This window comes from Taeniopygia guttata, chromosome 2 (genome assembly GCF_048771995.1).
Source record: "Taeniopygia guttata chromosome 2, bTaeGut7.mat, whole genome shotgun sequence".
Taxonomy (NCBI): domain Eukaryota; kingdom Metazoa; phylum Chordata; class Aves; order Passeriformes; family Estrildidae; genus Taeniopygia; species Taeniopygia guttata.
Window position 1 is genome coordinate 69,908,856 of NC_133026.1, and position 26,020 is coordinate 69,934,875.

At 38.6% G+C, this 26,020-nt stretch overlaps 1 long non-coding RNA gene across 2 annotated transcripts in view; it reads left to right on the forward strand.

Moving 5' to 3' along the window:
- Nucleotides 1-26,020, forward strand: part of LOC121469489 (uncharacterized) — a 208,826-nt gene that overhangs the window by 152,012 nt on the left and 30,794 nt on the right. For both annotated transcript variants that reach the window (XR_005979580.2, XR_012053951.1), the window contains exon 5: nt 5,932-6,004. This is a non-coding gene — a long non-coding RNA (uncharacterized lncRNA). The remainder of the gene's footprint in view (nt 1-5,931; nt 6,005-26,020) is intronic.

The following is a 26,020-nucleotide window of genomic DNA, read 5'->3' on the forward strand; positions in this document are numbered from 1 at the left end:
AGCCAGCATGTCTGCTGGCTCTTAATGCTAGCTTTAACATCTTAGCTAAATCAAAAAAATAGCTGCTAGAGTTAGGATAAAACCATATGAATAGTTTGCTTTAACACAGTTTTGCTGTTTCACATTCATAATGATAGTAAAATAGGTGGATGCATTTTTCAAAAAAAGCAAGCTGTGTTTTATGTTAAACTGCAAAGTCTTTTCCCAAAGGCTACTTTGGAAAAGTTATGTTTGCTGGTTTTGAAAGGTGTGTGTAGCTCATTGTGACTACTGAGTGCAAATAAAACCTAGGTCAAGAAACACAGAGATATGTTGTCTCCTGGCTTTGGTTATGTGCATTACTTGAGCAAGTCTGTGACATCGTGTGTCCTTTTCCTGTGACAGAGTTGAGACTACGTGTGGGTGACTGACTTGAGACAAGAGTAAATGGATGGGAACTGAAATAAGGATCCAGCTTCCCTGGCAGGGTTCTTCATGCCTAACCCACTAAGTGTTCCAACCAAGCAAGGTGCTTCTGCAAGGCTGAAAGACTAACCAGTTGGATTTTGGGACTTTTAGGACTGTTCAGTGTTGTCTCATGTATTTTACACGTGTCCCTGCATCTTTGTAACTGCACTGACCAGAGTGCTCAGAATTATCTGACCTTATGGAGCTCAGAGAGTATCACCGGAGTATAGCACAAAGTTTGATCTAATTAACCAGTAACAGATGTAAACCACATTCATACCCAACCGTATGTTATCCTTCTAGTTTATCTATACTTGTTTCCTTTGGAAACCATGAAGGCTGAACGTATATATTTACAAGTATATGGTTTTAGTTTTGCAACTTTTTATGGTTTCCAAATATAGACAGTAGTGGAGTTTGTTTCAAGGTGTTTTGAATAGAGTAGCTGGCACATTTCCAGCATTTTTCCAATCAGTCTCTGGCTGGCTTTTTAAAAAGTTTAATTTTAAATATGAAGTGAGTATTTTGCAAAGCACTTAGTCCAGCTTCAGTCTAGGACTGTAGCCTCTAGATATGGATTGATATTTGTGATCTTTACATTTGGAGAGGAAAAATTCTGTGAAGTTTTACTTCTCCTTTTTACAAAAAGCAAAGTTTCTTTCAAGCATTTCCAATTTTAGGAAGAAGGGTGAAAAAAAATTGACAGTAAAACTGAATTGTGTTATAAAACTTCACAAGAGAGAATATAGAGAAAATGCAAAAGTATATTTTTAAAAATATGTTAAAAATTCTATAAAAATAGATTTCTAGGCCATTCTCATTCCTGTTTTGTTGGTGTGGTTTCAATGTTCATGAATTAGCAGTGTCACTACATTCACAGTTAATGAAAAGCTGCTTCCTTCAGGGGCTTACTCAGTAAGGCCACAGTCTTGCAACCTGTGATAAGACAGGAAGGTGTTTTTCTCTGTTGTGAGACTGGAAATCCATTTTATTTGTTGTGTATAAGACAGACAAAAGACTCCTTCTTATTCCCTTCACCCCTTCATGGGAAAGCTCTGCAGTTTGGCCTGAGGGAAGTAGGGTACAAAAGAAGGTATCAAATTTTGCAGCCCTTCCAATGGTGTTGCTGTTGCTCCTTGAACCCAGCCTGAGGGACCATTAGTGATCTCCTAGAAGCTGCTGAGGGGATCAGTAAAGTTTCTGTAGTGCTCAGTCTGTTACAGCCATGGGCCCTAGGCTCCATGTTAAAACACAGTTGCAAAATTACTGTATTCAAACTTAGTGACACTTAAGGTTTATATATTTACCTGATATATAAGAGTTTTCGAAGTAGTTTATTAAAACCATGTGATATTGATATGTAAGAGTTTTCCAAGTAGTTTATTAAAACCATGTGATATTGCTTACAATATTTTAACTGCCTACACAACTTTTTTTTTTGTCAAATTAATAGCCAATATATAAATTGCTTTCTAATAATGTTGTTGGGTTTTTTTTCAAATACAAATTTTTAAATTAAATAGATAGAAAGAAATGATTCTTTTTTATTCCTGTATCCTCTAATTATCCCCCTAAACAGAAACTGATTCGTTTATATGATGGTGTAACATAAACTATAACCTAAACAATGTATTGAAGGGAAAAAAAAAATATATATAATATAGAAGTTTTAAATGAGATTAATGCTATTGTCAGAGTAGGACTGCATTAGAAAATGATTTTTTTATTACTGAATAATATTATAGTGAAAATATTTACACAATTATGAATTAGCAGGTATTTGAAATCTGTTAAGAAATTCTTTGGTTGACAAATGTTGTGGTGAATATAAAGTAACAGCAAATTCAGATTTCAGCACAAATACAATTTTACATGATTTATAACTGTCAAATGCCTGTGCTGCAGATTTTTTGTCTGAATGTACTAAACTAATTGGTGTTTCATAGATAGCTACAGTGGAACTGGTATTTGCCCTTGTTTGTTCCAGTTCAAACTACCTACTGGTGATTCTTGTGTAAACCAGCTTACCCTCTTGAGTCTTGAGCTACTTCACCTTTCTCGTCTCTCAGCCTTAAGCACAGCCTATAGTCTTTTGGATCTCAGTCTTATCATAAAGTCCTCAATTCGTGTTTATTGCTTTAACTCCTCCATTCTTCTGGGTAGGAAGTGCTCTGATCTGATTTCTTCCTGGGCTTGCTCACTGGTAACACATGTCAACTTTGCTTCTGAAACAGTCAGACATAAGAAGAAAATGGTGTTTGAAAAGTCCCCACAGTCTCCTAACAAGCCTAAAACTTGTAGAGGGGTTAGGAGTGTGTATTATATTGAAAGTGGGATGAGCTGAATTTTTGAGATAAGTTTATTTCCCAAAGCAAATTTTGCTTTTTTTTGATCTACTTAAGCCAAAGTGTCTTTTAGTTTAGTGTTATATGTAATGAGACAAAAAAAAAAAAAAAGGAAGAAAATTTTATATGAAGACACAGCGACCATGAGTGACATGAATTAGTAAGAGGTGGGCCTTAGCTCAAGTACTGAGCAGAAATGGCCATGGAGGCTTGTTCTTCCATGCTGTCTCCTCTCCAGCAGGCTTGGTATCAGTGGTCTGATGGCTGGCCTGTGACTTCAGCAGTAGTTAGCATTTTAACCTCGTCCTCTTTAAAACTAGTGACTGACAGCAATTGAAGCATTGGAGTCAAGCAAACGATAACACATAAACACTGGGAGACTGTCTTATGTGCCTCCCTGCAGAATTCCTTAAAACCTTTTCTCCTAGACATTCTGCCTTCCCACAGGGGAAAAAACCCTCCCACTTCACCTTGGTTCAGGCTTGTACATCTGACACTGATGTCTGGTGTGTGACAGTGATACTGTCAACTATATGACAGGCATTCCAGGTGATTTCAAAAATCTTTCACAGAGAGCCACAAACCCAAAGTAGTCGGTTTCTGCTGTGGTAGCACCCCTACTTTTAATGTTGAATCCTGTTTTCCTGAATGATGAGTGGGGACTTCTCCAAAGACCAGAGGAGCCATTTGGATTTGAAACTAATTAATTTGGATTACTGAATTCAGAGGGAGTTTTCCTGGGCTGTCTGGAAAACCATGAAAAAAACTAGCATCAAGGAATGAAAGATGGTGCAATTGTGTATAGGACAAACCCACTTACCCTTCCTCTATAATTTGAATTGGGTCACGGAAGAAGGCATCTTCCAATAACCTGTTCGCAGTCTGTAAGAGACCTTCTGTAGAACTGAGAACAGGTTCTGGGTCACTTCTGAAAAATCGGTGTTGGTCTATAACTAGCAGTCTGTAGGGTTGTGTTACAGCTGCTAAACAAAAAACATGTGCTGTCCTACATATCCAGCTGTATTTCTCATGGAATTACCATGGCTATTGGAATTGGAGCAGAAACCCCTTTATTTTTGTAGTACAGTAATTGTGAAAAGATTTTTTCCACTACAGCAACTTTGTCTTCATGTCTGCAACTTAAGCAAAGTTTAACACCATTTGGAACTGTTTTCACTTGTAGAAAGGTAAACCCTGTGTAAGGATAACCATTTACTGGAATGCTAAGTAAATGGCTGATGGTATGGATGTATGATTTTGTCAGTTTAGGACACCAGGAAAGGGATCAAACTGTGGAAGAAATTGTCATAATAGAAACTATACCTATAACTAGCATGTAGAGATTTTAAATTATATTTAAATGAGGTCAGATGTGTTTGAGTGAATTACATCCAACAGGGAAAGATGAAAGATTGTCCCTATTGTTTAAACACACAGTTTCAAGCCTGTTTCAATCTCTGATGGCAGTCTTGGTGTGCTTCTGGCCGTGCAGTGAGTCCTTCTCCTTTAGGAGAAAGAAACAACTCCACCTACCTAAACCCTCCTTTCAGGCAGTTGTAGTAAGCAATAGAGGACCTCTGACCCTCCTTTTCTCCAGGCTAAACACCCCCAGCTCCCTCAGCTGCTTCTCATCAGACTTGTGCTCCAGACCCTTCCCCAGCTCTGTTGCCCTTCTCTGGACATGCTCCAGCCCCTCAATGTCTTGTGGTGAGGAGCCCAGAACTGAGCACTGCACTTGAGGTGTGGCCTCACCAGTGCCGAGTACAGGGGACTGCCCTGGTCCTACTGGCCACACTATTGCTGATACAGGCCAGGATGCCAATGGTCTTCTCGGCCACCTGGATTCACCCTAGCTCATGTTCAAGCTGCTGTCAATCAGCATGTCCAGGTTCTTTTCTGCTGGGCAACTTTCTGGCCGCTGCCCCAGCTTGTAGCACTGCCTAGGCTTGCTGTGACCCAAGTGCAGAACTCAGAGCTTCGTCTTGTTGAACCTCATACATATGTCCTGAGACCATCAGTCCAGCCTGTCCAAATCCTTCTGTAGAGACTTCCTACCCTCCCCCTGATGGAGACGCCTGCCCCATCAGTTTGGTGTTGCCTGCAAACTGACTGAGGGTGCTCTCAGTCCCCTTGTCCAGGTCCTCAATAAAGATACTAAACAGGACTGGCTTGTCACCACCACTGTCTGGGCTGGGCTATCCAGCCAGTGTTTTACTCAGTGAGCAGTACACCCATCCATCCATGAGCACCTAGTTTCTCAAAAAGAGTGCCATGGGAAATCGTGTCCAAGCCATTACTACTATCCAGGTAGACAAAATCCACAGGCCTTCCCTCTTCCACCAAACAGGTCACCCGGTCACAGAATGAGATAAGTTTGGCCAAGGAGGACCTGCCTCTCATAAACCCATGCTGGCTGAGCCTGATCACTTGGATACCCTGTCCATGATGCATGATGACACTCAAGCTGATGTTCCATGACCTCCCCTAGCATCAAAGTCAGGATGACAGACCTGTAGTTCACCAGATCCTCCTCTGGCCCTTCTTGTAAATGGGCATCCCATTTGCTGACATCCAGTCAATGGGAATTCCCCAGTTAGGAAGGACTGCTGGTAAATGATGGAAAATGGCTCAAGTGAGCACCTCCACCAGTTCCTTCAGTACCCTTGAGTGGATTCCTTCTGGATCCATGAACTCGCATGTCTAAATGGCATAGCAGATCACTGACCATTTCCTCTTGGACTATGGGGGCTTCATTCTGCTCCCTGTGTTCAAGCTCAGGGGGCTGGGCATCCTGAGGTCAACTGGTCTGACTGTGAAAGACAGGAAAAAAAGCATTAAGCACTTCAGCCTTTTCTTCATCCTTCATCACTCTGTTTCCTTTATGTCTAATGAAAAAGAGATCTCCTCTGAAATATGATGGTTTCTGAAAATGCAAATTCTTATTGTTCATTGGTGCATCTGTTGTATCTGAGTTTTTGCTGTTTACCTTCTTTTATACCTCTGCAGTATAACAGCTTCTTCTAAGAATTTCCTTCCACTATCTACATTTTTGACTCATCAACTCTAATGTACAGTATAGTTTAAAACCAAAATGTTTTCATGTGATAAGGGAATTCTGATTGTCCTTCTCATTTTCTAGAGGCCTGCTCTGAGGCCGCCTCTGGTTATGATCCACATGTGCTACTGAAGCTGGCTGGAATGGTGTGACAAATGTGAGTATTTTGAAGAAACTTGCCCCTGTAAGCCTTCATTTGTATACTTGGAATTAACAGATGCTTTACTATCCCTGTGTCATGCCCCCACTTCTGTAATGTGCATACAATGATATCATTCATATCATCACACAAAGATGATGTGAAAATGAGTCACTTAATGTTTGTAATGCATTCAGATGTTGTGATGAGCATTGTAGGAAAACCCACAAGCAAATGAATAATTCATTGTTCAAGTCAGGCTTTGACTTGAACAGTACATGGTAAACAAGACATGGGACTTCACACTGAATAGTAAGAATAAGGCCAAATTATTAATGATCACTTGTTCAACTATCATGGTTGATTCAGAATATTGAAAGGGAATGGCATCTTTTGGAAAGAGTGTAGTCATGTCCTAAGGGACTGGATGTTAGTATATGATGGGAAAAATAAATAAAGATAATTAGGGGTCTTTTCCTTTTATTTTGTTCTTTTAGTGAACTTTAGTATTAGTTATGATATGTGTTTTGGAACAAAGATGAAGTTTGTTAGACTTCCTAAATTGCTTGATTTTAAGTCTGTGTATCTCCCATTGCATAGATGTGATAGTATTGGAGAATCCTAATCTCTTCTTTAATTCTGTTTTCATAGTTTCCTGCTGCTCAGTGAATCCTTTTGTTTTTGGTGTTTAAGCATCAAACAAAGGGTGTAAACACCTTATCTAGACACTGTGGATCCAATCTTTGGATTTTATTTAATTTTGATGTATCATATGCATCTTGATGTGAAATTATCTTAAGAGCAGCTAATGGAAGAGGAGATATAAACTTTCTCCCCTACTGGCTGCAAAATAAAAGTCTAGTTTTGATGGAATCTTATTTTCAGGGATAGCTTGTTCCTGTGTTGAAACTTTTAACCTTCCTTTCCATGATAGCTCTGAATGTATACATTCTGAGAGTGAAAAAGAATACTGAGGGAGGTATTTGCAGCTACACTACACAAAAATATGTCAATAATTTAGGCTGAATAATAGCTCCTCTAGTAACCAAAGTCACCTGCAATTTTTTATAGTCCTAGAGCATAAGCCAGCCAGAACATATAATCAATTCCACTCTGCAGATGGAACGGATGTTTTTTTCCTAGGCATCTCCTCCCTACTTCCCTAAGCTGAATCTTTAGAAATCAATTGCATAATTTGATCAGTTTAAATCCATGAATATGCTGAGGTAATGATACCAAACTTCTAGTATTTCACTGCTTTCAGTGACAAATCTATTGACAGTGCAGCATTAAAAATAAATCAGAATTTCCATGAGAACTGTTATAATTCATATTGTAATTTAAAAAGTATTTTAACTGTATTTTTTATGTTTTAAATGCAAGACCACTGAGCACAGACATATCCAAGAGACAGCCACAGCCCATATTAATACCATGACATCACTCAGTATGATAAATAGCAGTTATGTCACACCCGCTTTTGAGAAAAAAAGCAAATCATGTTTTAAAAACAATTCTGTATTTCACACTTATGGAACAATTTGACATAATGCTACTGCTTCATAGTATTTGGGCAAATTTTGAGGGCAAAACCTGCATAATAGCCTAGTGATTGGAATGAAACACAGGATCAAATATAAAGGGATAAATCTGCATTTTAGGATTGTAGACAAATATGAACTTTAATAAGATTAACAAGACAAGAAATGTAATGAAAAGAAGAAACATTCTTTCCTAGATTTTGAAGTTGGCAAAGAACAGCAAACACAATTTTTATGTTTTTTACTATAATGTATGTGACCAGAAGACTTGCAAAGGATGAACTCATCTTGTGCAAAGATGGGTCAAATTATTACACTTGTAGGTTGAAAGAGTCAGGGAGTTCTAAGTGTAGTTTCACTGGCCTTTTGTGAGAGTTGAGTTCAGGATGTTAACTGGTATTTGTTTCTGGTTTTGTCAGCATTTTCTTAAGGTCCTGTATAATTTTTAACTTGAGTTCATAATAAATCAAATACCTCATCAACCTCACTGCCAAAACCTCACAGCTTAAAATGAGACCTATAACTTGGAGACACAAGCTGGTAAATGCAGGTACCTGAAGCAGTCTGTGAATCTGCTGATGCCAATCAGGCCCTCAGTTAGAAATGACTGAGTTAGTTCTTTGCGATTTTTACCCAGGGATCTCAAAGACTGTTATCCCTAATAAATTACTCTTGTCCACAATGTGGAATATGTATGTAAGTTACTATGGGCTTATTCTAGGCCTGCACAATGGAAACATAAATCAGCTTGGCTTACACTGCATGCAGAAGTGGTATCAGGAGCAGAAACCAAAGGTCTTCTTTCTCCTCTGGGTTAGCTGACCCAGGAGTGTGAGAAAACTCATTAATGTGCACACAATTCTGCCTGCTGTCAAAGTCTTTAGCCTACTTCACAAAGAAAACAAGGCTTTTTTTTTCTTTTTATTTCTCTATTTCCCCTCCCCTTTTTTTTTTTTTTTTTTTCCTCTCTCTGTACCTCTTCTGCCTCATCCCTTCACCCAATAACCTTTGGAGGTTATTAAGGTCTTGGCCTTAGGAGGTTTGGTCAGAGTTGGAAGGGGAAAGCAGTATAAATATTATGAAATATGGGACTGGCTAAAAGAGGAAAATTAATTAGTCCTTTCTGAGAGATGTGTGAGCCTACCAGGTTTGTGCTCAGTCTGGCCTGAGAGGTTGGCTGAACCTCTTGAACCATGGCTCAGGCTTTGTCATAGCAGGACTGCCTCTGTGCCCAGCTAGAAGTTAGCTGAGAGATGTGTGGAAACTTGCTGAAATGGTGTCACTGGAGTAAGGGTTGCTGGGACTTGTAATGGGCCATAAATGAAAGCAGCTTAGGTTTTATTACTGTCACTGTTTGAAGAAGAACTTGGAGCTATTCTTTCTGCCTGTAAAAATACATTTTGTCTATTTGGGAATGTACTGTTATAAGTTTCATCAGTTTGGCAATTAAAAAAGGCATTTTGTTTCCAGCTAGAGTTGATAAAGCAGAAACTTATCTAAAATATTGAACTCTAAGCCCCTTCAAGGGAGTGTGTCTTTAAATAAATACATAACAAACTCCTAGAGGTTGCTTTTTTTTTTTTTTTTAATCTTCTAAGTAAGTGTTTCTCTGCAGTTATGTCTTTCATCTCATGGGAACTGTCTACTCCTTGTTTTAATCCCAAAACATCATCAAAGTCAGTGGGAAAGAAAAGGAAAAAAAATAGTATCTGCAAACTCCAAAATAAAAGCTTAGTGTATTGTGATTGAGCTGGGCAAAATCCTGTCCTGGTAGTTTTAGACTTTGTATAAGGAATTTTCAGAGTTAGATCTTTTAACTGCATTCTATATGGCCATAGAATTACTGTTTTCACAAAGAACTACACACATGAAATGCGTGAGGATCATGTGGACTGATGTTTAAGTTTGTCCTCCTTTGGACTACAACATTGTAGCTATTTAGCATAGAAAGAAGTCAGAAATGCATATCAGAAACATGTCCCCAGTCTGTTCGGAAGAGAAAAATTGAGACTGTTGTCCTTCAACTCTCCTGGAAAATCTGCCAACTTGGTATTCTGTAGTCTGAGCGAGCTCTCCAGGTCATCAAAGTAATTTTTTGAAGCCTGTGGCCTTAGTATTTCTATGGATAATAGCATCAGGCTCATTATCTCATACTCTTCAATTTTGTTTTGGCTTCCTGCAATTTACATCCCATTGTCCACTGATATTTTCTGCTTCCTTTTAAAGTAAAGTCAAATAACACTTCCTATGTTGGCTCTGGACTTAATAAAAATCAGACATGCAACATTTGGGATTCTTAAAATAACACGTTTTAATACAAAGATGTGAGATATCTTTTGAAATCTGTGGTGGATGTTTATTTCCTGCTGGGCTTAATTTAGGAATCTAGCATTAAACTAAGGGGAAAAATGTTTGCTCTTTCATCTGTGTGCCACATCCCATCCAAAATCACAAACAGCTCCTTTAAATTTCTGATCTTTGTCCCCTGCTGGATGTGCATAATGCACATGCCTGTCTGACATATGAGACAGCCAGAGCCTTAAGAAAAAAAATAACATTGCTAAGCTTATGCTTTTTGCCTTAGGCCTCATAATCATCTACATTTTGGAGAATGACAAGTGTCCAAATCTGTTTTAATAAAGATGCAGCTTTTCCTTTTTTTAAATAAGCCTCTTTCTTACCAAGTCAAAAGTCCCTATTTTATTGGAAGAAGAAAACACAGATAGAAATGCTTGGGGAATAAAAACCTTTATCCCATCAGAGGACCATTTCCCTTTTTTTTAATACTGCCTTTGAATACAGAAGTAAATACTTTCAGGAGTGTCACCTTAAAATTGCAAAATTTACTCAGGTCAAACCCGAATGTGAATCTGTCTTTAACATCTGGCTGTGTAGCTCTTACAAACACTCATTATGTAGGTGTACACCATAACATGCAGAAGAACTTCTGGTTTTGTGCATGCTGAAATGAAACTGTGTGGCTTCAGACGTTCAACTGCTTGGATCACATCAAAGAGCTGGGATCAGAGTTTAAAAGAAGTTTTCACTTTCTAATTGATAAAAGTCTATCTTTCTTTGAAAAATCATCTTGGGCCCATTGTGCTATAATAGAGATTACACATGAAGCACATATTTTAATAGAAAATTATTAAGTTGTAAAATGTAACATTGAAAAGCTTGATACTAGAATCAATATTGGTCCTGTAATCTCAGTGGGTGCCTTGTATGTAGGCATTATAATACAGATTTTAATTATTTGCTTGCATCTTTTTCCTCTGTAGTTTCTCTGCCTCATTTACATATTACATCCCTTCTCACCTCTCCCTCCCCTCAAAGAGAAAGCACTCTTTAAACTGACAAGCTATTTGATGTTTTGTTTTCCTTTTATGCAGTATAAGAGTAAATTGCACTAACTGTATGCTGTTCCAGCCCTGATATGAAGGGAAAATAATGAATTCTTTCCTGCAATTCTCTGTGGTACTTCACCAACTGAGGAGCAGAGTGATCCTCTACAGCCTAACACCAGCTTTTTAGTTGCAATTGTAACAAAAGTCCTTCCAGCACAAACTTAGAGAATTTATATATTGAAATATACGTTATTTTTATGAAGTGTCTGTGCACAGATTTAAATTTTCTACCAGGTAGACAGATCTGAGAAGATTCTGAGTTAAAAAAAATAGGAAGAAAAAGCAGGCATGCTCATAACTGACAGGCATGTTGCCAGTTCCTGATCCAAAACAAGTGTCTTCTAAGGCTTCCCAAAGTAAAGGCCTCCAGGATTTTACAGTATGTATTCTTCAATTCATTTGTTTGTGAAAACTGAAGCTTATATTTATAAAAAAGCAAATCTTCAGGCCAAATAATTTAATTTGCTGGAAAATAGGTCTTTAAAAGTAATTGGTAATTTGGGGTACTGTTTAGCGGAAAGTTTTAGTTTGATAGAAGACTAGAAAAGTGTACTAAACTTTGATTTTCTTCAAATTGTTCTGTTGCTAGCATATTCAAAGTATCCTGCACATAGTGGGCAATAATCAACTGTGCTGTGCTGGTAAGAGCATGCTGGTCAGATATGCCTTGGGTCTGATCTGCTTTCTGTATTTCAGATTCCTATCTGTGCCTTATATAATCAATATAATTACACTTTTTTTTTTTTTATTATATTCAGTAATAGAAATAAACTAGAACTTAATCCAGGGCAATGTAAATGTTCATGTTTGAAATGAGATTGTTTACTCAGTAGTCTTCAAAGCTGCCTTTGTCTAAAGGGGTAACATGCTTTTTCTGGGTCTTTTCAAAGACCCTAAATTCTGGTTAACACTTCATATCAAAGGAAGAAACTAAGGAGTATTTCTTTGGAGCAGATATTTTGCTTTCTTAGACTATATCTATCTTCCAAATCCTCGGTATTGACCTTAAGCAAATTGATGAAGCTTGAAAGGAGCAGATATAGCTCAGCCTCAGTTAGAAGGGACTGCTCCCAAACACCTCTCCACCTGGAACTCCTGATAAAAAGTTGTTTTAACCATAGTGTACTCCAAAAAGTCTACTCAGTGTCCTTATTTTTTGCCCCATACTGGGCACCTATTATGTGAATCAGAAGTTGTGGTATGTCCTAAGTGCAAGACACTGATGTTTCAAAAAACCCCAAACCAGTTGCTCATAAAACAAGCCATCCCAACATGCATTCTAGTATTTTCTTTGTGAAGTATTTGTTCATTAAAAAACCTGCCCTTTTGAATGTCTTTATAGAAAGGTATGCCAGAGGAAAAAGTTCTAGGCAGGGCTAAAACTTTCAGAAATTACAAATGGATTAAAGACTTCTAGGGCTACTATTTTTATAAAAAGTTTGGACATTGAACGCTGCTTCACTGACTTCCAGCGAGACAATGTTTCTGAGCATGGCTCTGAAGAAGAGCCTTAAAACCTAAAATGTGTTGGGAGTTTTTAAAATGCTATCTTCCATTTTTATGTGCTGTAACGGGCCAAATTTTAGGCAATGGGAACAAAGGAAGTCCTCGTTGGGTGCATTCCTATTCTTAATTGTAAGCTATGAAAAATGAATCAGAGTGTGGAGAAAGCACAAATTCATACAAGTATCTTCTCATGAAAATGTTTTATCTTCACTTTTTGCTTTTATTTTGAGAATGATCATAGCATATAATGTGAATTGTATATGGAATTATCCTGTAATTGAGCTTTAACATCCCATGTGTAGACGAAAATATGTGCATCTGTGTTGCTGTAGTAGTTACTCTTGGTCTGCAGCATTTCCTGTATGTAGAATGGGAAATATGCAGGTGAATTTAGCTCCTGTAAATGAAAAAAACTTAATTTTTAATGAGTGCTGTTTAGTTTTTTTTCATATTTTGTTCATTTGGTCATATTTGGGTTTATTGCATATTTTCTTAGCCTAAAAAACACCCCCAAAAACCACAACCTTCAGAAACCCACCATGAATTCTTAGGTTCAGCTTCATAGATTTTTGTATTTTTGTCCTAGTAAGTTAATTTTTTTGTGCAAGGGTAGTTATTATGACATATCTTCTCTGTTCCACGACTTCACTTCTCATTTGTTGGACATTTCTTAGAGAACTCCAGAGAGAGCTGAGAACATACTTGACTCTGATGCAGTGATATAGATGCATACAAATATGAGCAAAATGAAGCTTTCAATGCTTATGCTTCTGTATTTTACTGTGATATTTATGTAACACTTCAGATTATTGTGCTAGCATTTCAGATATTTCAGTTTCTCCTCATCACTGTTATCCTTAAAATTGTTTCTGTAGACAGTGGTCCAGAAGCAGGAGATGCAATGGAGTTTTTATGCAATTCCTACGGCAGGGATTGTCCAGATTAGGTCTCTACAGAGAAGGCATTTGGCTTTCAGACTTGTGCTCATGTTCACCTCTTGTCTGTTATTAAATACTCAAGTTTTACAGTTGATGTGCAGGAACTGTCCGTGTAGGTATCTCTGATACTTCATGGCTGGTTTATGATGTGCTGGTTTTGGCATGTTTTTGTCCACTTAAAAATAAATTCTGTGGGGGTTTTTGTTTGTTTCTTTCTTTATTTTTGGGGTTTTAAAAAATATTTTTATCACAAAATATAATTTTCATTAATTTTTTTGAGAAATCTGAGTTCATGGGCAAATTTATGTGACTTCATGTTAAAATTCCAGATGCTTTGGATAGAATGTGCTGCTAGAAGTAGGGGTGTCTATGCTGGGTTTGGTATGTGCCTTCAATGATATAACATTGGACTACACATAGAAGTCATTCTTAGATGTGCAGAATTATTGTTGTGAGCAAAGAAATGAAGTCTGTAGATTTTTGGGGCAACTTTCAATTCTGTGCATTGATTGGCTGATGCGTCTCAAAGCTTTGCTTTGAAAATACAGAGATTGTATATTTTGATTGAATATTTTATAGATTATGGATAAAACATTAAATATGGTTTACTAGGTATTTGTGCTTTATTGCTGTAAATTTACCTTATATTGATTTCTAAAACATAACTATTTTTGAGTTATTTTTGCCTTTTCAATAGAAAAATGAGGTTTAATAAAAAGAAAAAATTGATTGCCACAAAAGAACAAACCGACTGACACATCTTTTTGACCTAGTTATGTGAGAAGTATTTTAAAATGTACCATACAAGTATAAAATGAGTGAATCTGGCTGCAGCTTATTGCTTAATGGACATGAGAGAGACTTCAGGTTTACTGTCATTAAGCAATTTCCTTAAATGGGGATGTGGTTTGGAATGGTTGTTTATAAATATGCAGATGTACTTAAGCCCAAAAACTGTCAAGCATTTGCATGTTAATGAAGTGCTACTGCACTAAGCAGTGGACAGCCAGCTGGAACTGTGGAGATAGGATTTATGCTGAGGATCTCAGGGAAACAGCCATGCCATGTAAACAGAAGGTATGGCTCCTATTGACTGGCAGAGATCCTGTTCACTATTGACACTTATTTTCTTGTATTGTATCAGATGCACAGTAAAACCGAGTTCTTGCTCTCCCCAACCCTTCTTGTTTTTTCACTAAAGTAAATCAATTTTGAGGACAAAAGTGAATACCCTTCTTTCTCAGATAGATGACAGAACTCATAAGGGAATAATTAAAAGTCTAATTCCGCTCTTATAATGACATCAGCCCAATGATGCTTGGATTCAAAGTCCTGGATGAGTTCCTAAGCTTTTTAACTCTAAGCTTCTAGGCTGAAGTGGTATGACTTTTAAATTTAGTTTTCATTGAAAGATCAAAGAAATGACTGCAGCATTAATTAACTGTATGTATTTTGTTCATGTAGCCCACTGAAAAAATATTGTGTATTTAATAACATTAATTTGCTGCGTGAGATAAGGAAAGAAAAGAAGGCTGGCGGGTTGGGCCTATCAGAGGAATTGTCTGTAGGGCTGACAAAAGCTTCAAGAATTTGGTCATCCATGTATGTATTTTCTAGAATTTTTTTTCTGTCAGATTTAGTGTGATAATCCTGACAGAACCTTTTCTAATAGGCTGGATTGCAGATGGATTACTTGGAGTGGCTGTTTGTTTTATCTTGTGCAGATTTTAAGCAAGATTTTTTTTTTCTTCAAAAGATTTTTTTTTTCTTCAAAAGATTCTTTTTTCTTCAAAAGTTACAAATATATCATTAGGAATGTAGAGGGGAATTCCACGTTTCTATATTATTTTCTTTTTGGTAATATAATAGCATCCATAACTTTCTCTTATGCAAGAATACAACGGGGGACTGGTGGGGCTATTTGTATGATTAAAAGCTGTACTCCTCTGGTCAAGGCAGGCCAGCCATCCCTTATACCCATTCTTTGACAACTCACCATATTGCTTTAAGCTTTTTCTGGAGGTGAGTGCAATGCTTGCTTGCTCCAGGTGTGGGACATCTCTACTGGTCTCTATGAATTTTCAAAGCCAAGAGAAAGTAGACCACTACAACTTCAGTCTCTGCTATCAGGACCCTTGGACGCAACCCATCTCTTATGTCCTCACAGCTGCTGCATTGCTGCTGTCCCAAAATGATGACTGCTTCTGCTAGACTGAGGTGTAGAGCATGACTGAATGAACACTGTCAGAACATGTCCCTGGTTTCCTCTTAGTTTCCATTTCCTTGTACTGTAAGGGAAGGGGAACCTCTTTGCCAGTCCCATAGGAAGATGGTGCTTCTTGTTCTGCTTGGCTCAGAAATAGGACAAGGAGTCATGCGAAGCAGCTGCTGCACACTGGAGAGAGAGAACCATAATATGTCGCTGAGGAGGAGAAATAATGGAGGAAACCGTGCCCCCTTCTACAAGTCCTTTAGTAATGTAAAGGGATTATTCCTTAATTAAAAGAAGTTGTAGATCTTTGCCTGCTAGTTGGAGGCAGCACACCTGTGACCAGCTCCAGGGGGAGCTGGCTCTGGTTGCCTGCTGGCTGCTGGCGGCCGCTCTGATCTGTTTCTGCAGGAACAAGTGTTGGATCAGCAAATGGGATGTATGTGAGAGCAATAACACAGATATTGATTTACTGGCTACCCGAGCTATTTCTGTGGTTGCAAGCTCTCTGCCTTCAGCCTCATGCCTAACAGTGTATGTGAGGCACAGTGTGCCTGCTCTACTGCCTTATCTTTACCTAAGGAGTGCTTTAACACATGGCATGTGAGAAAGTGCATCCGTGGAGTGCTTGTGTGGTCAGCCAGAGTTTAGTCCAACCTATTTCTTCCACTACCACTGGTGCCGAGTGGACTCCACTGCCATGGAGTCTGGCCCCTACCAAAGGAGTGAGGAGCAGACAACAAAACAGAACTGGGGAGGTGGTTATCTTGTAATTTTCCACCCCCTGTCTTCCTTCCTTCCTTCCTTCCTTCCTTCCTTCCTTCCTTCCTTCCTTCCTTCCTTCCTTCCTTCCTTCCTTCCTTCCTTCCTTCCTTCCTTCCTTCCTTCCTTCCTTCCTTCCTTCCTTCCTTCCTTCCTTCCTTCCTTCCTTCCTTCCTTCCTTCCTTCCTTCCTTCCTTCCTTCCTTCCTTCCTTCCTTCCTTCCTTCCTTCCTTCCTTCCTTCCTTCCTTCCTTCCTTCCTTCCTTCCTTCCTTCCTTCCTTCCTTCCTTCCTTCCTTCCTTCCTTCCTTCCTTCCTTCCTTCCTTCCTTCCTTCCTTCCTTCCTTCCTTCCTTCCTTCCTTCCTTCCTTCCTTCCTTCCTTCCTTCCTTCCTTCCTTCCTTCCTTCCTTCCTTCCTTCCTTCCTTCCTTCCTTCCTTCCTCCCTCCCTCCCTCCCTCCCTCCCTCCCTTCCTTCCTTCCTTCCTTCCTTCCTTCCTTCCTTCCTTCCTTCCTTCCTTCCTTCCTTCCTTCCTTCCTCCCTCCCTCCCTCCCTCCCTCCCTCCCTCCCTCCCTCCCTTCCTCCCTTCCTCATTTCCTTCCTTCTATCCTTCCTTCCTGTCTCAGTTTGAGCAAAAGGGGGTGAAAAACCCCTTATGATAATAAAATTTTCTTATGTGTAATTTTAGATGTCAGTCTGAAAATCTGATTATTTGGGATTGTGTTCAAGCAGAAGTCCAAGCCTACAACAGAGTGGAAATTGTGCTTTAAAATTCTGACTTTACTGTTCCATGAATGCAGATTTAACTCCTATTACTTTCTAGATGACCAGATACCAGAATTGTTGGTTTTGATCTTACTGCACAGGATGCTAATCGACAACCAGATTCCTTGTAATTAACCCCTTACTAGATGGACTTTTATTTCTTTTTAAACCTATGCAGCTTTTTTTGTTTTGTATATCCCTAGACGCTTTAGCATTTTCTGGTTTAATTACATTTTGAATAGAAAGGAATTAACACTTTCCTGGGAAAAGGGTTAAAATAGAGTTTGCACCTGAAAAAAGGAATTTAATGCTATGCCCATCAGGAAGCAGTAGGATTAAAATCCCAGAATGCCTGACAACTGTCTGCCTGACAGTGCCTGACTATATTCTGTTGCCCTCACCATCTTATTAGGATGGGCTCAGTGAGCTCCAGGGAGCTATGTTTGTTTGCAGAATCTTTCCTTATGCTCCTCCTTCTCTTTCCTTTTTATTATTAAATTAGTTATTAATTACCCCCTAGATTCTAAGGCTGTTAAATACAGCTCATCAGACGTTGACTTTGTGCTAGAGAAGCTTTTGGCTTCTTCAATTTGTCCAGCTTCAAATTGCTCCCATTGTCCAAACCTGCAGCTGGCTATTGATGTGGTGTAGGAAAGCCCCAAAAGAGCAACCTTTCCTTGAGAGCACAGCAACACAGAAGTGGCTGGTGTCATGGGGACCTTTGGGCTGTTTCCACAAGCTGGAAGGGTTGCTTCTGCAGTTTGGGATTCCTCTGTGGGCTTTGTCCCTGCTTGTGTTACCCTCCAGCTTCTGCAACACTGCTTTATTGCAGTGTGCTGCTGAAATTACCCCTGCTGGTGGAACTTATTGCCTGTGGGACTTTTTAAGATTGCTGGGCACTACTGAGACAGCCAGCAGACCCTTCTTATACTGAAAATCTCCTTGAAATATTGGAATTCTTGTGATTGTTTCAGTTGTCTGCTTTATTTATAAACCTCTGTTATGTGTCAAAACTAAAGGAATCTTTTTTTCTCCTCAACACACTGATAGTTCCTGGCAATTGTGAGCAGGACATAAACCCATTAAAAACCCCCAATTAGTTCTTAACCAATGTTTATACAATAGCTCAAAACAAATAATGTTTAAACATTAGCATAAAGCAAAACAGTGCTATTTTCTTTTTGACAAATTTGTGTATGCTGTGGAAACCACAGGATTTGTGGGAGGATGAGAATGCCTTGGAGAAGAATCCAGCATTAACTGGCTCTTGGTTACCGAGATGGTACACAAACCTCGGCATTAGACTGGCTTTGTTTGTTGCTCCAGGAGTTGTGGGCTGCTGAATGTTTTCTTAAGGAACACTTTTCTCAGTTGCATGCTTGCCTAGAGGTGGTCTCCTCTACCACAAGCACCTTATTCTTGCCAGTCATCCCTTCAGGCTCAGTGTGCTGGTGTAAGCTGAAGCAGGAAAACATACCCACAGACCACAGCATGCTGCATCTTATCAGCAGTGGCCAGCAAACAAGCTCAAATCAGCCCTAATTTGTAAAAAGCTTACCAAGCTAGCACTAGGCTCCTCAGGAGACAAGTTGCCTCTTTCTCACCAGCCAAAATGATGAGATACACCGGGGGCTGCTGTCCTGCATCGATTGAATCTGCTGATGCCCTGATACCCTTTGCAGACATCAGACATATTTAGTACTTAGGGCATGGCTCCATACTGCTCTGTTTATCCTGAGCCTCCTGGAAACTGTCTGTGATTCATAGGGCATTGAGCCTGGGCTAATCAGCTATGTTGACCGGCAGGGTATATTTTATTGGGCTTAATGCAACCTTAATGTTGTCGTGTTGTTTCCAGAATACTTTGTATGGATGTGCCCATGATCAGAGGAGCTTAAAATGACTTGGAATTTGTCCCTGTCCAGTTCAGACTGCATGACCTTTAAAGAGACTGTGAAGCAACATCTCTTCCTTTTTCCTCTATGCCCCAAAGGCCAATCCAGGACAAGGAGGTTTTGAAGGGACACAAGAAAAACAGAGCCAAAATAAACACCAGCAAGGAAAGAGGAGAGGAGAGGAAGAAACAGAAATAGCAGTAGAAATCTGTCAGGTAGAGAGAAGGCCCTTTTTGACATACTCTATTTCTTATAACACTTAGCATACATTTAGTTAAACCAGTAAAAAAAAGCGGTTCTGACCCTGTGGGATGTTATGTTTGCATTTACAGTCTCTTCCTGCTGGGAAGATTATAATTCAGCATTTGAGCTAAGCCAAACTGGAATTGTTTTGTAGGAACTGTGTATTTTAAAAAAGGTGGTTTTTAAACTCTGGAACATCTTCCTATTTGTTCTCATTTAGGTTTATGTATGAAAAAAAAATGAAGGAAAAAGGCAAGGACAGTGCAAGCATGCTGTGGGTATGCTACAGAGTTGCCTAGTTGTCTGACCCTTCCTATTTGGCTGGCTAGTTTCTGAGAGCGTGTTGAACACATGCTCTGGTGCTATTTGAAGGCCCCATGAGAGGGAGAAACTGATTGAAAGCTCTCAGTTATGCTGAAGTGGGTGGCCAAAGTGCTGGAATTAAACAGCTGCTGAACCTGCTGAACTTTGTTGTTTATAAATTATTTTACAAGCCATCTGGAACAAGAATATCACAGTTTACAAAAGCTGTAGCTGAGGTTTTCAGGTTGAGCAGCAAGTGTGAAATATTATTAAGTGATTATCAGATTTTAAAGGCTTTTCTGAGTGGTTTAAAGAGAGACTCTTAGGTAAGAGAGGTTTTAACTGAAACACATTGCTGGCTTTTCTTTCCTAATGGTGTATTTATCTAAGTTACATTTGGGTCTCCTATTAAATCCTTAATAATACCCAAGAATCCTACTGTGACTGAGTTGAGGAAAAATACCCATTAGATAAGAGGTTTGTTTGCTCCATGGGTAGCAGGTAGTACTGCTGTCCCTGACAAAATATTCCTCAGAAAACCATGTGTAGGGCTGATGTCAAATGTGAGATTATTTATGTTTCAGGTGGAATGAAGCTACTTGATACATCTGCCCATTTCCCAAATGTTGCTGAAGCAGCCCAGTGACTCCTGTAAGTGGGACAAGGGCACAAGGTCCATGCAACATGGCCAGGCTATAACTGGCAGCCTCCTTCTGGCTTGGCTTGCTCTATCTTTTATGGACTTTCCCCTTGGCAGCAAAATAGTGTCCATAGGTGCTGCTGTATCTGAACAAGTAAGGGCTCAGTGAGGAAACTAAGCCTTCAGAGACCTTTGGGAATCACACTTTGGGAAGTGTGATGTTCCTGTCCCCAACTATGGCCTCCCCGGATCTGTGAGACTGGAAATCTTTGAGATTTCCAGCTTTCTGCTATTAGAACAAGGGGGATTTGGGCCTCTTTTCTTAATGAATTTCTCTTTATAAGTCTTGGGGCACATGTGCTGTGAGAGTGACTCATATATTTACTCTGTGAGCAATGTACCTGAAATGGCTCAATGTGTGGGATGCTCAGCATGCACTGACTGGGCGTAAAATGGGAAAAGTCACAGGAAAGAGGCTGTAACCCACAAATCTCTGCTATTTCTGTGTTCTGTACGTGGACCTGATGGTGCACTGACACACAAAATGTGCTGACACACAGTTTTTGTTAAGGTGCATTGCATCTTAAGCTCTTTCTGGAAGGTTGCTTCCAGTGAAGGTAGGGTGAACTGAAAGTCTTATAGATATTGGTCAGCTAGAAAGTATGGATTGACAACTGGAACAGATATTAGGAACAAAAATTATACAGTAAACTCGCACAGTTTTTGTAGAAGCACCTTCTGCTTCTGTTGGCTAGGTGGAAATCTTACATACTTGTTAATGTGAAGGAGGTGGCTGTCACTGGAAAGCAGCAATAAAGAATTTTTTCTGGTCAATTTTTTTATAATTCTGAACAGGCAGTTTCCCAATATGACTATATAGCTCATTTTTTTTGCACTGTGTACAGAGAATTAAATATAACTTGCCTTTCCTTGGGTTGACGACTTGAAACACAGTCTCAAAATACAATGCAGTTGCTTGTATTAAAGGTAGTTGTACTTCGTGTGTGTGACAACTTCAATATGATCTTGTTGCAGCTTGACTATATTAACAGCCTATGAAAGGGTTGCTAAAATATAGCTACTTTTCAGACTTGAGTTTCTATTTTCCTCTGAAAGCTCACATTTGTGTGCAGAGCTTTATGTTATGCATGAGGTGCTAAAGAGAAGATGGGAACCTTAAACCCAGATCTGTTAAAATCAGTGAAACCTGAGTTTCCGAGAGCAGATGCTCATTGACACGTGAGTTCTGACTGCTATTTTGTCCCCTCACTTGGGGGCTTAGAAAACAGGGTGTGTATGTGTGTGTGTGTATCTACTTTCTAGCCTCTTTGGCTATGTATTTTTTCCTCAGATGAGTGTAATTTTCAAGTGTTCAGTGCTGCGGAGCTCGTTCTGCAGACTTCTTCTCCATTGGGATACTAAGTATGTCTCCCTTGTGCGGACCCTGCTGCTTATTGTCACAAAATCTATGGGGACTTACTTGCTTGTAGATTCTGGGTTCTTTGTTAAATGTGTCTGAATTTAGCCAATGGGTTCAAAAATTGCTGGAAATATGGCTGGACAGACTACCTGTGTCCATGTGTGCCCACAGGTACACTTTGCATGTGTAGGAGCACATGTACCAAGTACTGCATATGATTATTTTTACTCTCTACAGCTGATGACATTCCACCAGGTCTGAAAATTAAATCCCACTTTAAGAAATAATTGATTTGCCTTTTTTTTTTCCTAGGTATGTTGTTTATTTATTTTTCTTCTCTCTAATCCATCCCTATAAGTGGTATAAGAGAAACGCTGACACACTCTTGCCTCTGCTATTACCAGTGGGTGCTACTCTAAAAGTATCTAATGATTTTAATGAATTTTGTGGCTGAAAGTTGGACACTGAAGCTTATTTAAAAGCATTCAACAGTGAAAAAAGAATAGGCCTTTATTGATATCTAGTCAAAAGTGAAGACTTAGCTGTAATTATTTACAAATCAATTAATGGACCTTTTCTCTAACACCATATCAGTCAAAGACTGGCTAAGAGCAGCGGAGAGCATTGATAAGAATACACCATGAAACAAAATCAATTGGTTTTTGTCATTCTGACAGAAGTGAGCTCTACACGTGGATTAACCCAGAATGCAACAGGAAAATGTCCACAGGCTGGAAGATAACCTAATTTTGTAAAATCAAGGTTGTCATACGAATCTTTCATAATTGATGGTGAGATTAGAATTTATCTAGCAGCCTGGTGGTAAAAATCAAAACAGCTTCTAGTGCAGCATTGCAAACACTTCAAAGCTTGGTTGGCTTCCTCAGATCTGGAATCTGTCCTTAAGTCAGCTAATTTAAAGAAAGTAGATACAGGGTATGAGCTTTGAGATCATACTTTTATGAGTGAGGTCATATGTTTATGGTTGTAGTTGGCAGTTACATAATGCAGTCCTTAGGAAGTATTGGTGCATGTGTATTTCTGGTGCTGTAGAATAACTGTCAATATTTTTTCTATTACCTTTCTGAAAGTTTTTTTAAATAAATATATTATTGTGTACAAAATTTTGTTTATATTTTTTTTCTGAATATGAAGCTGTAATGGTATTTGGATCATAATCCTGGCTCTAGTATGATTCTGCAAAACAACAACAAAAAACCCCCTTAATATTTCCACTAAGTGATCTTTAAAAAAAGTCTGAAATATTTTTGTAATTCTCAGGAGAGCACTAAGATAGTATTGGGGTGATTTAATTAAATGACAAAACTTAAGACTGTCAATTTTAATGAATCTTAGTCCTTTGTGTGATCACACAATGTGAAATTCTCAAGAAATTTTCAGTCTTGTATCTAGATTTCTTTGGTTTGCACTCAGCTCAATAAGAGCAGTGCTCTGATTTGTGCCTCCAGCTGTGTAGTACATATTTTACAGCCTTATGATTATCATAACTTTATTCCACTCAAGCATTCCTCATCAGTGTGAACCGGCTTCCTCTCCCCACAGTGGGCCTTTCCCAAGCTGATTTTGGGAAATCCTAAGGAAAGACAACTCTATGCACATGCTGCTGCTTCTCTCTGTCCCTCCAACATGTTTATTGTTCCTAGCTGTAATGTGCTTTTCTCCATTTCTGAAGGTTATTTTGCAAATCACCCAATAAACAAGAAGTAGCACTTCTTTATTCAGTTCAATTTTCAGCCTAGGATAATTCTGAAGATTGCACCTCCTCTGAGATTTAATGCAACACCTCTTCTTCACCAGACAGTGAAAATAGGCACTGGTGAATACAAGGGCAGGAATACCTGAGAATAATTTAAATAAACAGCAAACCAAGCCTTAAAGCAAAATCCAAACAAAATATATTAATCAAAATGATTTATCAGTAATGTTTTGTGACCAAGACCAAAGGTCAGTGCAGTAACCTTTCAGTAATGCATCGTGCAGTCATGCAAAAGACCTGGTTTCTGTTCCCAGGCTTGGTCTGAACAAACTTGTGTGGTTTGTTTAATCTCTACTGGGAGAAGGCTTTGCATTGCTCATTGATTTCAAGGGTGACCGTACGGATGGAAGTATGTGCCCTTTTGGTCCTGAAACGGGACGACGATGCTTGAGAGAACAAGTTTTTAGGGACTTTCAAGTGCTAGAAATATGCAATGAATGTTAGAAGAAAGATATGGAACTCTAGCTTTTAAAACAATTTCACATTGTAAACCCTCGAGAAGGTAAAAGTGTGTGTAGTGAGTCTGACAACTCAGTGCTGAGCATACATGATTCCCAAAGAATCCTGCAGTGCCCAGAGGTGCTTTGTGCCAAGTTTGTACTTAAGTTTCCAAGTTAAAAAGAATTTTCAGTGAAAATAATAAATACACTTAAAGAAGAAAAGTTAGGGGAGCTGTTGTTGCCCAGGTAACCATAACTCTGCTATTAATTATCATGGCAGTTGTTTTTAGCTGCTGACCTCTTAATGTTTCCCTCTGCTTATTATTTGCAGGGGTAATTTAAAAATTCTATTATCTTTGTTTCTTTGTTATTCCATATTTATATATCTTTGATAGTTTTGTCCCCACCCTCTCTGTGTTGTTCAAAGACAATCTTTTTCCTTTCTTTTCCACACATATTCATCTCTCCTCAAGTGGGGCAGACTGAAAGGGGCAGAGGAGGAATCACTGAACTGAAGTAGACATCCTGGAATAAATTATTTCTAAAAAAATAAAAAATGTCTTGTCTGTCAGACACAGAACTCCTAATTTAAACTTATTATACTTCTTCGGTATCCAAATCACACAATGATATAGACAAGTAGTAACATGAGAAAAATAAAATGACTGTTTCCAGCTCGTTTGATGCAAACTATTTTTTCAATATCAAAAGAACTCTATCTGTGGTTTCTGACATATGTCATAACCTTGACATTGGTTAAGAAGTATGCTAGGCTTAGTTGGAATAGTGAGATGCTTTCTGTTCTTTCTCCTTAGGAGTTAGCTCATGGTCATGACATAACCATTTAAAAGCTTTTTACAATGTTTCCTGGGCAAGCACCAATTGTCTTATGGGAAAATTTGACTTTGGTTGAAAAGAAGGTGAGTACAAGAAAAGGAGATGAAAGTACAAAATTGGCTTCAAATCACTGCCTGCCACCATCTTGAACTATATTTTTTTCACTTACTTTTTGAAGAGGAACAGTTGGAAATTGCACAGCATCAGTAATCTGCAGTAACTATCTTGTATAGTCGAATTTTCCTTGGAGGTATACACATTCTAGGTGATTTACTTCTTGCAGCTTAAAAACATGTTATTCTTCAAATACATAATTCTCTTTTGCCTGTTACTTCATGGTAAATATTGTGGGAAAAAAACCCTTGTGCCTCTGTAAAAAAGTTCTTTTGAAGTATGATTTCAAGTCTTTCTATTTATATACTGCTCCTTTGTTTTCTGTGATTTCTAAAACAAAAATTAGGGGAAAGATGCGCTCACTGGCTACTTTAGTTATTAGATGTAGGTGTTATTTCTTTCGTGGCAAAGGTTGGTCAGATTATCTAGCACCCTGTCCACTTTCATCTTAAAAACCTCAGCAATATGGACTCTGCCCTGGAGAGACTGTGCCAGTGAGTGATTATTCTTGCTGTAAAAAGCTGATTTCTTACATCCAGGAGCAAAACACTGGTAGTTGCTATTGAAATTGTGTTTTGAGAAGAGGGGATTGTGAGAGCTTTGTGTGTGTAAGAGAGATGGAGAGGAATTCCAGTGGAAGTAGGTTAATGTGTTTGAGCAAAGTTTTATTGAAGTTTTTTTTTTGTTTTTTTTTTTTTTTTTTTTGTGAAAATAAAAAAGCTAGAGATCACTTCTAAATCTACCTTTGTTGTTTCAGAAATGGTTGGACTGAGAACGTTTTGCCTTGGCTTCACTCAATGTGAAATTAATCCTTAACTTTCAACCCCCAAAGTAATGCATAGTTGGACATCAAAAATATGTGTATATGGGGCATGTTTTGATTTACCTTAAATCTGTATCCTTCTCATGCATCAAGCTAAGCAGTCTAATAATGACAATGTCAAACCCAGATGACCAGATGGTTCTCTGTAACTCAATGAAATAGTTGACATCTGCAAGAGAACAGCCTTCTTTTGTAATCCTTAGTCTCCCTGGCATTTCACCTAAATTACTAAGAGAGTGTAAAACTTCCAAACAAACTCTAAAACACTTCTCTGCCAACATCCATACTATTCCATATTTGAGCACCTGATTTAAAAATTTTGATATCCAAATTTGCAGATGAAGTCAACATTTGGGGGGATTGGGCAAGATAATCTCCAGAAGTCCCTTTCAACCCTAACAATTATGTGACTTTTAT